Below are 14,099 nucleotides of genomic sequence, written 5' to 3' on the forward strand. Positions count from 1 at the left end.
AATGGTCACTTTATTAATACAATCAGAAAATCTGCAGCAGGGCATAAACCATCTAAAATACCCCCCATGTGCGGGCTACTAAATTTGAGGGAAACGGCGCTAGCCGTCTACCTCCCCCGGGCTACACGGGCATCACATCCTGGCTCTAAGCTCTCTCAGTCATTGCCCAAGAGAGCTGATCAACACCAACTCCTAGGGGTCAAGACAGCTGGACAAGCAGATACCCCAGAGGCCACGGCAACTGTTGTCCTCTGCCCAATCCAGCCTGAGGGCTTGCCAGCCAGCCTCAGCAACCTGAACAAGTATTGTCTGAGCAGACCTGGATCACCCCCCGACTTTGCTGACCTCGGAATGTATGCCGGATTCCCTACCGTCCTGGCTACCCTGCCCGCACATCACCTGCCACACGGGGGGGGGGCGTTAGCCTAGCGCTTAACCCCCACCGCCCCACACAAAGCCAAATGGCTCCACAAACCCTGCTGCCCAAACCGCAAACATTTTTCTGTAAGAAAAATTTTTCTGTAAGAAAAATGTTGATTCCAGCTGGGAATAGGTGAACCCTCTCCCCACTGCTACACCCTATGGGGGAATATTTCTGACCATAGGATAATTATCCCAGTTACCCAACTCCTGATAATGGCAATGTCCTTATGGACATTATCAGTCTCAGCTTTCCAGTAATTCATAACCAGAATCTTCATAACCAAAAGCAACATGGTGAGAGTTGAGCAGGTGGGAACAAGTAAAGATTCAAGGACCCAAGGTTCTCTGGCCAGGGTCATTCTCTGGACCCAAGGACCCAAGGTTCTCTGGCCAGGGACAGAAATAAAGCCTGTCACACTGGCAACTGAAGCCCACACTGGGCAGTGTTAAGCTGGCCACACTGGCCAGCACCTTTAGTAGGCAAGCCCACACTGGGCAGTGTTCATCTGACCGCACTGGCCAGCACCCATTAAGCAGTGTGAAAGTAACCTGAAAAGGCTAATGCACACTCTCATAACAAGCCCACAGTGTGCAGTGTCATCTAGCCACAGTGGCCAGCACCATTCAGTGCTTACGAAAATAGCCCCAGAAGGCCAACAAGCCTTCTGTCGATCCTCTGAATTGACTCGGTTGACCGACCTAAACTGGCAGCATAACGAAATAAGAAATCATGGATCAATGTACACAACTGTGTTTCATGCACATAATATTGTATCAAATTACCTTCTAGGTATGTGTATGAGGTGTATATGAAAATACATGAATTTTATGTTTAGCTTTAGGTCTCATCCCCAGGATATCTCAATATGTTTATGCTGCCCCAATCCAAAAGGAATGCGGCCTATATGCCTCTGGGAGCAATAGGCCATGCCAAAATAAGCCTCTGTACTGAAACAGGGTCCGTGGAGTGACGAAAGAGAAGACTGGGGGAGCAGAGTCTGTACCCCTATGGCTTCAGGGCTAACCCTGGAGACAAAGCCAGCCCAGGAACTATCCTTGGGCCAGTAAAGGCCAGAACAATAAAGGTAAATGATTTATAAACGTAGCCCATATAGGGCACTGACTGCTTGCTAGACTCTGCCTGTCACATTGAACGCCTATTTTACTTGCAAATGTAGCCCCAGAGAGGGTGCTGAGCGCCTACCAGCTACTGCTAGGCAAACCTTGGCCAATAAAGGCCTACTTCACTTAAAACATAGCCCCATATAGGGTGCTAAATACTTGCAGGCTATTGCCAGACCGCCATGGGCCAATAAGGACCGAACTTCATTGCAAATGTAGCCCCCTATAGGGTTCTGAGTGCCTGCTGGCCACTGCCAGTCAACCATGGGCTTATAAAGGCCTGTTTCACTCACAAACATAGCCCTATATAAGGTGCTGATTGCCCACCAGGTACTGCTCCATAAAGGGTGCTGAATGTATGCTAGTTACTGCCAGGCAAACATGGGCCAATAAAGGCCTGCTTATCTTACAAATGTAGCCCCGTATAGGGTGCTGAATGCTCGCCATGGGCGCATAAAGACTTTCTTCACCTGCAAACATGTGTGTGATGAATGCTTACTGGCTACTGCCAGGCAACTATGGACCAGTAAAGACTTGCCTCGTTATCCTTCTGTTCTGGAACCCCTAGTGGATTAAAATCAGTGGATACAAAATCGGTGGAAAAATAGCTTTAAAGATCCACTTCCAGGTGTCTTGTTTTTCTACTGTTGCCCCAGCATGATTTGTTATAGACACAATTTGTTATAGACATCCACTAGATGAAGTGAACAATGCAATTAATATAATGAAATTATAATTATTTGACAGCACGAAGATAGGAAATGGATTTTGGTCCTTTTTTTTTTATCAAGGTGTTGAAAAGGTGGACCTCAAAGGTTCACCTCAAAGGTGAGTCAAATCAGTGGATACCAAGTCAGTGAATGGTCCCATATAGGGTGCTGAATGCTCGCTGGGTACTGCCCAGCAAATATGTGCCAATAAGGCATATTTCACCTGCTAAGGGACCCCCATACAGGGTATCAAATGCTTGCCAGCTAATTTAAGTAACCATGGGCCAATAAAGGCCTTTTCACTTGCAAACATAGCCCCATATGGGGTAAATTGTCACTGGCCACTGCAAGACAACCATGGGCCAATGAAGGCTGGACTAATGAGGGACTGAACAATTTACAAATGTAGCCCAAATAGGGTGCTGGATGCTTGCTAGCAACCATATACAAATTCTGGCAGACTGACTCCTGAAGGCTGCGTGCCTTCTGAAGGCACTTCTGAAGGCACGAAGCCTTCAGGACATCAGCCCGCCCCGCCCCCACTTGTGCAGCAGCCAATGAAGTGCTCCCAATTTTCCCGCCTTAGCCTGGTTTGCCTGGAGTGCCGGGTAAAGGGGGGTGAAGCTCTTATGGGGCTTCATCATCATTCTCCCACTGCTGCCAGCTCCTTACTGCCCAACCACATTTTAAAACCAGGCCAGCAGGAGGATACTTAGAGCAAAAGGATCCTCGTCCATTTCTAGGATCCTCCCACGTCCATCTGTTTTGAAGAAGCAGCTAGGTGGTGAAGGAAGAAGAAAGCAACAAAAGAGGTGGAGGTTATATGTCTTTGAATAGAGCCACAGCACCATTAATATTTCATCCACCACACACACACACACACACACACACACACACACGCACGCACGCGTGCGTGCGTGCGTGCGCGCTCCTTTGAGAGTTCATCTGACCTTGAACCCCACTCCTTCAGTGGTCTCCAAGTTAGAACTGAATGCTCAAGGAAGCCCAATTCATTCTCTAGTCAGTGGATTAGAACTTCCCTGTTCTAATTCTGTCATGAACTTCCCCCTGCCATGAACTTATTAAGAGTGCAATCCTAACATACCGGTAGGCCGACAAAGCCCCCCTGCGCTGTACTGGCTCAGGAGTATTGTGAATGTGTCATAAAGCACGTTTGCACCTCCTCTAGAGTCAGCTGGGCCAGAGCAGAGGCCCACAGCAGCCACAGACACTAGATCTGCTTCCAGGCAGGGTTAGTTTGTGCCAGGCCAGCACAGGGGGTGGGAGAGGGTGATGTGGCAGGGGCATTTCTGGGGAAGGCAGACTGGGAGGTGGATTGGGCCCTGGAGGGGGATGGCAGCCCAGGCTGTATCCTAACCCAACCCAGTTAGCAGATCTGAGTAGACCCATACGCGTGGCTGGTGCATTACAGGTTGAGTCTCATTATTTGCGAGGGTTCCGTTCGCAGAACTCACGTGGATGGTAAAAAACACACTAAAGTAAATCAATTTTAAAAAACAAAGTCTGTTTGCTTGGTAATTTAAAAACAGCCTTAATGACCTTTTGAAATGCACACAGAGGCAATCAGTTTCTCTCCAGGCGCTTAGGCTTCACTAGGAGGTAGCAATCCCTCCCTTAACCAGGAGCCACAGTGAGGGGGAAAGAATGGAGGAAGTGATAATCACTGCCATTTAGCCTTCACTCACATGTTCAGGGGGAAGGGAGGGGTTTGCCTTGTGCCTGGAGAGAGAATGATTGATGGATTGTCAGCTGGCTGCCCTCACTTGCATTCATGAGACTATTGTTAAAGGACTGTTTTCCTTTAATTTAAAGAGTACTTCTCATTACTTCGAGGTGGAAAAATCTGTGAATAATTCAATTAGACTTGTAATCACTTGCATGACTGTATCTCTACAACAGTAAAAAGCAATTTTTAAAACTGTGATTTTAAAGGAATGCATTTTTCCCCTTCCCCAGGGTTCAGCACATTCCTTCTCATTTGCAGTGGCCATTCGTTTTGAGTCAAATTTGTGTATAAAAAATCCATGTATAACAAGTTTGGACCTGTACTCAGAGTAAGGGAAAAAATATCCCCTTAACCCAAATTGCTCTCCAGCCACCTTCTGACCTGCACTGGATACAGTGCAGGCCATGCGACCTGGCTGTTTCAGCACAGGTTAGGATTAAGAACATAAGAACAGCCCCACTGGATCAGGCCATAGGCCCATCTAGTCCAGCTTCCTGGATCTCACAGCGGCCCACCAAATGCCCCAGGGAGCACACCAGATAACCTCATCCTGGTGCCCCCCCTTGCATCTGGCATTCTGACATAACCCATTTCTAAAATCAGGAGGTTGCGCATACACATCATGGCTTGTACCCCATAATGGATTTTTCCTCCAGAAACTTGTCCAATCCCCTTTTAAAGGCGTCTAGGCTAGACGCCAGCACCACATCCTGTGGCAAAGTGTTCCACAGACCGACCACACGCTGAGTAAAGAAATATTTTCTTTTGTCTGTCCTAACCCGCCCAACACTCAACTTTAGTGGATGTCCCCTGGTTCTGATACTATGTGAGAGTGTAAAGAGCATCTCCCTATCCACTCTGTCCATTCCCTGCATAATTTTGTATGTCTTAATCATGTCCTCCCTCAGGCGTCTCTTTTATAGGCTGAAGAGGCCCAAACGCCGTAGCCTTTCCTCATAAGGAAGGTGCCCCAGCCCCGTAATCATCTTAGTCGCTCTCTTTTGCACCTTTTCCATTTCCACTATGTCTTTCTTGAGATGCGGTGACCAGAACTCGACACAATACTCCAGGTGTGGCCTTACCATAGATTTGTACAACGGCATTATAATACTAGCCGTTTTGTTCTCAATACCCTTCCTAATGATCCCAAGCATAGAATTGGCCTTCTTCACTGCCGCCGCACATTGGGTCGACACTTTCATCACATTGGGTCGATACTTTCATCGGCTACTCATGGGCTACTCATGACATTTGGCAAGCCATTCCCTCTAAACTTCAGCAGTTGAAATATATATACTTATTTGACATTGTTCAAAGGACAATATTATGATAGTACATGTTAAACTCTTTGCAATGCTCTATATAAATACCAGATATTATTATTACATAAAATCCCCCAAAGTCATTTATCTTTTGAAGCTTCATTGAGCTAGAGTCCAAAGGCTATTAACACCTATCATAAAATCAGTACTTGTGATTTTGTACTGCTCCACAGTTTGGTCTCCACATGCCTGATCTTGTCTGATCTTGGAAGCTAAGCAGGGTCAGGCCTGGTTAGTACTTGGATGGGAGACCGCCTGGGAATACCAGGTGCTGTAGGCTTATACCATAGTCTTTCGAGACTGAAGGTTGCCAACCACAGTTTGGTCTGTATTCTTCATCACTTTACAGTTATATTTAAAGAAGTATATTTAAAGAAATTAAATCCTGTTAGTGCAGTATCTTCTTACAGTACATGAAATTATAATGAAAGTACTGAAGTTAGTATCATACATGTGAGGCTTTACATACTTTCATGCTTTGTCTAGAAAATGTTGGATTTCTATGTATGTGAAATGACCATGAATTGATAGAACAAAGTAAAAGTCCATTTTATAAACAGCTTTTTCAAAAACCGAATAATTTGAAACTACTATGTGATATTAACCTTGTGTTTCACAAGCAATTTTAAAGCAGAGTCTTGGCTCCCCCTAGTGTAAACACAATTGTGTATCTCATTGAGTTGTCTCAAACTGACAATACCTGTTCCATTAATTCACCTCTTCTCCCCTATTGAACAAAGTTTCTTTTAACTTTTTCTTAAGACTACTATTGTGCAGAATTAAGTAATTAATCTGAACAGTTGAATCTGGGATTGATTAGTCGGAGACGGTTTATATTTCAACAACTTTTCATATAAATATCACACTGAAGGAACATGCAGATATACAGTCTTAATATTTTTGTCTTTGTAAAGTTGTCTGATCATGATATTAGATAATTTTAAAAATATTTTTAAAAATTTACATCCTTATTGAGGAACTGAACAAGGCATTCCACACAGACACCCAACCATGAGGATATCAGGTTTGTAAGATTCTTCCCCCTTATTTGAGAGAGAAGAACCACTTGAACTGTGATTCTACATGATCAGAGTTGATAGCATTGTCAGCATTAAGCATTATCACTGTGGTAGAAGACAGAGGGAAACTTGCTTCTCTCTCTTATGAGGCCTATACCAGCCTTCCAAATGTGTGGACTGGGGCACAGCCTTCCTCAACGTTTCTCTTGCTCTCTTCTGAAATTTGTTTCTAAATAAGGAGTCTGCAGTTGGCTAAGAACCCTGGCTGTTAGTGTATTAAGAATTTACAGTAAAACCCACAGCTTTCTATGACATTCCTTTTATTACACTTACAGTACATTCACAAGGATACCTTTTTAATAAGCATTTCCATCAGATAACAGGCAGGGGTTGCTGCCCAATTCTACATTTTAATGAAAAAAAGAGAGAGAATCAAGATTCTTTCTTTCTTTCTTTCTTTCTTTCTTTCTTTCTTTCTTTCTTTCTTTCTTTCTTTCTTTCTTTCTTTCTTTCTTTCTTTCTTTCTTTCTTTCTTTCTTTCTTTCTATGCCACCTTTCTCATAATCAGATTTCTCATCAGATGTTACTAGAGAGGCACCAAGTTTCTTGCTTGGGAGAAGGGTAGAGAAAAACTTTCAATTTCAAGCAAGAACTTGCACTGGAGTCTAAGTCGATGAAAGTGTCGACCCAATGTGCAGCGGCAGTAAAGAATGCCAATTCTATGCTTGGGATCATTAGAAAAGGTATTGAGAACAAAACGGCTAATATTATAATGCCGTTGTACAAATCGATGGTAAGGCCACACCTGGAGTATTGCGTCCAGTTCTGGTCGCCGCATCTCAAAAAAGACATAGTGGAAATGGAAAAGGTACAAAAGAGAGCGACTAAGATGATTACGGGGCTGGGGCACCTTCCTTATGAGGAAAGGCTACGGCGTTTGGGCCTCTTCAGCCTAGAAAAGAGACGCCTGAGGGGGGACATGATTGAGACATACAAAATTATGCAGGGGATGGACACAGTGGATAGAGAGATGCTCTTTACACTCTCACACAACACCAGAACCAGGGGACATTCACTAAAATTGAGTGTTGGGAGAGTTAGGACAGACAAAAGAAAATATTTCTTTACTCAGGGTGTGGTCGGCACAGGCTCTACTGCATCCTTTGGGGGAATTTCAGCTGCTGGAGGTCTGTTCATAGTAAAGGGTCATTTGTCCTGTTGCCCTGGAGGAAGCTCCAACAGCCACAATGGGTCAACTTGGACCTGCGCAGATATCACTGGCACAAGCCCAAGTTGATTTGTTTCAGCTGATTAGGCCCAGGAAAGAAGATAAGTTATAGTATGTGCTGGTGCATCTGATCCCACCCCTCCTCCCGGGCCCAATTCGCCCGCCCTGTTACCTTACCTCCTTCTTCATGTGTCCCTGCAGGCACCAGGGACAATGGGAAGGCTCTTTTGCAACTTCTTTTGTGGAGTCCTGTTGTGCCAGCAGAGCATGTGCTGCAGCAGTATGCAACTTGGATAGGATTGGAGCCTAAGGGTGTAATCCTAACTTGCCCTTGGGCTGGCGCAAGTCCCTTGTGCTGGCCCAGGAGGGTCGCAAATGTGCCATAAAGCATGTTTGTGCCTCCTTGAGAGTCAACTGGGCCGGCGCAGGGATGTGCGCCGGCCCATGGATGCTGAATTCAGCCTCTGCACCAATTCTGACAGGGAACCTTGTGTTGGCCGAGCTTGCCCAATACAAGGGTCTGGGGTGGATGGAGGGGAGGTGGGGAGGAGGCAGAAGGAGGCATTCTGGGGCAGGGGAGGGCGAGCGGAGGGCGGTTCCAGGCGCAAGCAGGTGGGGAGGACAGGCGGGCTGGGACCCAGCAGATATGCCAGATCCTAGTCCCTTTTTTCAAGCAGCATGGAGCAGCTGCAAGCTCCAGAGGTGGCACAAGTCTGAGGAGACCCATTGGGGCTGTGGTGGCTTAACTGGGGCTAAGGGGAAGAGTTTCCACCTGCCTGTTCCAGCACAAGATAGGATTGCACTGCATGTGTGTGATCGGGGGGGGGGGGGAGAACAGGAAAAATTGCACAGAGAGAGAGAGAGAGAGAGAGAGAGAGAGAGAGTAAACAAACAGAAAAGCCGAGCTAGGAAGATTTGAGAGGGAAAGAAAGTGAGAGTTTGGGAAAAGAAGAACAAACTGGGAGAATTTGAACCAGAGATGAAGAGGGAGACAGTGAGAGAAAGCAGGAGACACTGGCAGTTCAATTCTGAAGGTGTCACCCAGCTTTCAGCCCAGTACTTTGATCCAGAGTATTCTTACTATTAAGTAAGCTCCATTGAGTCCAATGAGACTTGCTCCTGGAAAGCTGCATAATGCAGCATTTTGTTATGGATACCTCTCGTAATAAATTTTGTATGTAGAATAGGAACATCTAATTGTTAGGGACTGGAACAAGTACCTTTTTTCTTCTTTGGTTGCTTACCTCTTGAGGCTAATAGCTTTAGTGTGTGGGGTGTCCGATTTTAATTATAATCGTGGCATAAGGGAAAACGACTGAGGCCAAAATCCTAACCAACTTTCTAGCACTGACATAGCTGTGCCAATGGGGCATGTAAGGGAATGTACCTCTGAGCTGCATTGCCCTTACCTTACTGCTGGAAAGTTGGTTAGGATTGCACCCTAAATCGCCCCCATACACCAGGGTCTCAGTCTTGGTTGGCTTTCCATGACCATGTTTAAACAAAGAGAGAGAAGTGCTAATTAGATGTTTAGATTCACACCTGGGTTGACCTTAACTGTGTACAACACAAGGCTAGAGAGAGATAGTCCCATGCTGAGCAGCTTATTTGAATAATGGGGCCATGGCAGGATTTTATGTACCAGTATGAGTGTGCTGCGATGGGATGCAGAGTTGGTCAGAATCCTGTGCTCCCTCATTGTGGTGTAGAAGGTAGAGGTAGAGTGTTTTGACTTTCTATTGATTTCAATGAGAATGTTTGTCAGTGTAACTTTATGCTGGCATACGAGCAAGGAGTGGGGTTTGAGCAAGTATAAGATTCAAACTCCTCCCCCAGCATCCACTGACAGCCCATGTTTGCCCTCTCCCTGGTACAGTTATGCCAACAGTGAAGATACATTGGAATCCAGCCCAATCCTAACTAAATTCCCAGCGGCAATGCAGTGGTGCTGGTGTAACTTCAGCTGCATATCATAGGGGATTTTTAGTGCTGGAGGTCTCCTCGGGTTAAGGGGAGCCCGAGATAAACCAGGAGTATGCCCCAGCAGCTCTTATGTAACAACACAGATTTAGCTGGCCCAATTCCATGTTGCTCTGTGAAGGTGGATCAGCCTGGGAATGGGCTCAGGATTCAGCCACTGAACCCACCACCCTCCAAGGCCTAATACACCCTCCTCCCTGCCCTTGTCACTGCTCCATTCTGCCTACCTCTCCCCTTTTCCACCCTCCCCCACCCCATTCAACCCCCTCCCTGCCTCCCACCACCCCCCACCCCCCATGAGGGCTTTCCTGCTCCAGTGGTGTCCATGGACCTACTGGTGCATGAGAGGTCACTGCAGCTTCCTCACAGGTGGGCTCACTGTGCTCATCAGCGAAGTCTGCTTATGACGGCAATTAAGCAGCCTCCACAGGTGCTGCACTAGTTATGCCAGCAGAGTAGGGGGTCAGGATTGGGGCAATATTGTTATAGGAATATAGGCCAGATTTATACTGGTTTTAAGAGTGTATCTCCAAGATGTACTAGTGCAGAGACTTTCACCAAGTCCTAAAACTGCCCAGCCAGCATAATTGGTGCATAGGATTGTTCCCAAGTCAAGTTTGCTTACTAAAATGAAACTCATCCTAGTACATCTGGAACTTACCATTTCTCAGTTGATGAAGGATGCTATGTTACTTCTGATCTTATATTTTATTAAATTATAACATAGACAGAGCCATCACTTGCAGTTATTTGTTCAAGAATGACTGTCGTGATGAGTCATATCACCCATAATATTAATCAAGTCTGAAGTGCTGCTATCTGACCATGGAAATGAAGAGTGTTTCTTTTCTGAACCTTGGGCAAAGATAACACATTTCTCAACCAATTTCAGGGAAATAATGTTAATGTGTTGCAACTACACAAAAACTACAATAAACTAAAATCTTTTTATTCTGAAGCAAAAACAAAACAATCTTTTTGTTTTGTTTTGAAAGTATCTTTAAATTTTGAAAAGTCTCTCTGTTGCTTACCTATTTCAGCAAACTCTTCCCTTCTTTTAAAGGTGACTGAGTGCTGATAATTTTCAGATTCTATTTTGATAATTTCCACATTCCTCTGAGGCAATATGCATACAGATTTGAAAGGATCATAGGCAAAGTCTGGGGAAAGAGATGATCTGTGAACATTTGATTATAACTTCACACTTTTGCCTTCTCAAAGGGTGTTAGTCCTAATTTCTGTATAGCAAAGTTTACCTTGGAACTGCTTCGAGATTATTTTGGGAACAATGAGACAGTCACAAATGGTTATTTGTTCCATACACTAAATATGTCCCAAACATGTGTTTACTATATGTGAACTCTGAAGGATTTGTGTTACTTTGTGCAAAATGAAGCATTTTCTCTGTGGTCCTTTATTTGTATTTACATCATTATGTGCTCAATCCTGTAATTAAAGAGATTTCATTAAGTCAGTATTTATGGATCCCCATAAGTGTGCTGCATAAGAACAGCCCCACTGGATCAGGCCATAGGCCATCTAGTCCAGCTTCCTGTATCTCACAGCGGCCCACCAAATGCCCCAGGGAGCACACCTGATAACAAGAGACCTGCAACCTGGTGCCCTCCCTTGCATCTGACATAGCCCATTTCTAAAATCGGGAGGTTGCACATACATATCATGGCTTGTAACCCGTAATGGATTTTTCCTCCAGAAACTTGTCCAATCCCCTTTTAAAGGCATCCAGGCCAGATGCCGTCACCACATCCTGTGGCAAGGAGTTCCACAGACCAACCACACACTGAGTAAAGAAATATTTTCTTTTGTCTGTCCTAACTCTCCCAACACTCAGTTTTAGTGAATGTCCCCTGGTTCTGGTGTTATGTGAGAGTGTAAAGAGCATCTCTCCATCCACTTTATCCTTCCCATGCATAATTTTGTATGTCTCAATCATGTCCCCCCTCAGGCGCCTCTTTTCTAGGCTGAAGTGGCCCAAACGCCGTAGCCTTTCCTTATAAGGAAGGTGCCTCAGCCCAGCAATCATCTTAGTCGCTCTCTTTTGCACCTTCCTTACCATCGATTTGTACAATGGCATTATAATATTAGCTGTTTTGTTCTCCATACCTTTTCTAATGATCCCAAGCATAGAATTGGCCTTCTTCACTGCTGCCGCACATTGGGTCGACACTTTCATCGACCTGTCCACCACCACCCCAAGATCTCTCTCCTGATCTGTCACAGACAGCTCAGAACCCATTAGCCTATATGTGAATTTTTGATTTTTTGCCCCAATGTGCATGCCCCAATTTGCATGCTTCAGTTATCTTGCCAGCTTCTTCATGGACAGCTTGAAGTGGCAAATAAACCTTTTAATTATTTATCGAAACATTTGTAGGCCACTTTTCCATCTCCTAAGAGGTCCTCAAGGTGTCTCACATTCAGTTAGAAACACTATTCACATGGTTCAACTTTTAAAAGCACATCAAGTGGATGTGACTATGGTGATTTTTGCCTTGCTGGGTTTCCTTCTTTCATGTGGAAGTATTGGCAAAGAAATGGTCAACCAAAATAAATGGTTCAGCGGGGGAGAGTAACTGACCTGCCTCACCCCAGCAGTGTCTTTTCTAGTGGCTGTCTGCTGGTGTTCTTTTGCCTCTTTTTTAGATTGTGAGCTCTTTGGGGACAGGGAGCCATTAGATATTTGATTTTCTCTGTAAACCACTTTGTGAACTTTTTGTTGAGAAGCGGTATATTAATACGAACTGTTAAAAGACTGATTCTTTAGTGTCATTTTTGCTACCAAATCAGAAAAGCAATTAAGAACTTTCCATGTGTGTAGTCTGACTAGATAATCTTAATAATCTTAATTATTGCATAATATTAATAATCTTTATCTGCCAAACTGAGTGAAATGAAAATCAGTTTAATTTAACCCAGAGCACTTGTAACTCCAGGTGACTGCATGGTACCAATGCAAACAGCAACACATTTTATGGATTTATTTGAATATTTGTGCACACCTTTGACAAATTAAAAGTGGTTTACTGATAAAAGTTATTGAAAAATCTACAAAGCCTAATCTTCAAAGCCAAGATTTGTTATTTCAAAAGTGACATAGTTATACTAACAGCCCAATCCTATTGGGCCTCGTTAGCAGCAGAACATGAGTTCTGGTAGCAGTGATTGCTGAGCAATGGTCATAAAGCACACTCCAGCAGCATGCCAAGTAGCATGCAGCCAGAGCACTGGTGGGAAGGTATCCTTACATGTATTAACAGAGCGCCACCCACCTGCCAAGTAAAATAAGCTGATGGTGGAGATGGAGAGGGGTGAAACTAGGTGAGGAGGGGAAGGAACGGGGTGGGGAGGCTGCAGAGGGGGTGAATCCAGCAACAGTGGCATGTACCAGATACTATCCCCTCTGCCTACAGCCTCCCCACCCCCTGCCTCTCCTTGGACTTGCTATAGGAAAATCACTAATGCAGGCCCGAAGAGACCCATTGTGGAGTGGAAGGCTTACAGAGGACTAAGAGGATTTAAATCCCCTTTCCCTTTCGAAGTCTTCTGCTCTGCCCCCACACATCTGTTCAGCATGGCTGCACCAGCATTGGGGGGGGGGGGGGAGAATAGGATCAGACTGTGAAAATATTAAAATTCAGTTAAAGTGTTCCATTATAATCAATGTATATGAAGAATACAGCATCAAAATAGCAACTAATGAAAACATATTGAACCAGGTGACATTTCATTAAAATAAAGACATTTCACAACCCAAAGTAGTGAGTGAATGGAACATTAAACCCTAGTATAGCAGAAAAGTCTTGGCCAATTGCCAAAAGTTAAATAGTTGCCTGATCCATGCAGAGTACTCATTCTAAACATATACCTTACATGTTGGGTTGCATTCAACCCAAGAGCTCACTTAACAGCTACTTCCAGAGGGAGATAATTTCAAAAGGATACATCTGTATCCCCAAACCTTCTTTTCTTTTCTTCCACAATTGCATTGGGATGGGCTCTTGAACCAGGCTTTTATGGTAGAGCTTCAAGGATAAGATGGTTTGTATGGGAAAAGGTACTTCCCAAAATCTCCTGAAACTGCATCTTTCTTGGTCCATCTGATGAGAGCTGGATCCCCACAAGACATGTTATGCAAGAGATACAAGAGAAGAATGAAAACTGTCAACCACATTTTGAAGAACTAAAGGCAAATACAAATGTTGATAGCAAAATCCTGTGGCATATTTGGGACATCTCCTTTAGCAGGGGTCTCCTTAAACCCATGCTAGTCATTTTGCTGATACAAATCTGAGGGGAGCCAGGGAGCAGAGTAGCCAGAAGAATGGGGGATAAGATCCCACATGTATGACTGCTGCTGGATCCACCCCCAACATATTTCCTGGTTCTTCCCCCACAAATGCCCCATTCTCCCCCTCCTTGGCCCAAGCAGGTTGGTGCCCCAGTGGGAGAACGATGTCACTGGCAGGCAAGATACCTGGAAGTCCCATCCAGCTACAATCTCTCACAGCTTCTCAAAGGTTGTGGATC

General features: G+C 44.8%; 1 protein-coding gene across 1 annotated transcript in view; it reads left to right on the plus strand.

Annotated features, from left to right (window-relative positions):
• SLC6A11 (solute carrier family 6 member 11) overlaps window positions 1–14,099 on the plus strand; it is a 143,463-nt gene that overhangs the window by 104,022 nt on the left and 25,342 nt on the right. The window lies entirely within an intron of this gene.

This window comes from Tiliqua scincoides, chromosome 2 (genome assembly GCF_035046505.1).
Source record: "Tiliqua scincoides isolate rTilSci1 chromosome 2, rTilSci1.hap2, whole genome shotgun sequence".
In the NCBI taxonomy this organism is placed as follows: domain Eukaryota; kingdom Metazoa; phylum Chordata; class Lepidosauria; order Squamata; family Scincidae; genus Tiliqua; species Tiliqua scincoides.